Source organism: Penaeus monodon, chromosome 7 (assembly GCF_015228065.2).
Source record: "Penaeus monodon isolate SGIC_2016 chromosome 7, NSTDA_Pmon_1, whole genome shotgun sequence".
NCBI lineage: Eukaryota > Metazoa > Arthropoda > Malacostraca > Decapoda > Penaeidae > Penaeus > Penaeus monodon.
In genome coordinates, this window is record NC_051392.1 from 31,635,474 (window position 1) to 31,635,968 (window position 495).

Sequence of the window (495 nt, forward strand, 5' to 3'; positions counted from 1 at the left end):
GAATAAGACGTCTCTGATGTTATACAATGACATCATTCACAAATTAAGCATACTACACTAGAACATCTATGGCTCAATACAAGAATGCATCCCCACACAATAGTGAAATCAAAGAACATTGACATTGCTGTGCTCCAGGAAACATTAATAGATGGGGCTGTTCGCTTCTCAGGGTATCATGTCGTCATGCTGCCAAGCATAGCTGGCAAAAGAGGTTTGATCACCCTGGTCAGAGCAACAATCCCTTGCTCTGAAATAACCGATACACCGCACTGTGGAGAGGATGTTGAATCTCTTGAGATTCACCTGTCTGGGGGCCCCTCAAGCTGTATAATGTTTACAGCAAGCCAGCTGTAGGAACTTAGGCATCAGCCAGTTCTGTGCTACTACAGCACAAGACCGAGGGATCATAGGGGGAAACCTCAATACAGTCCACCTCATCCTGGCTCCCTGCAGGGCACCGGATGTAGCAGGCCATCGCATAGCCAGTGTGTC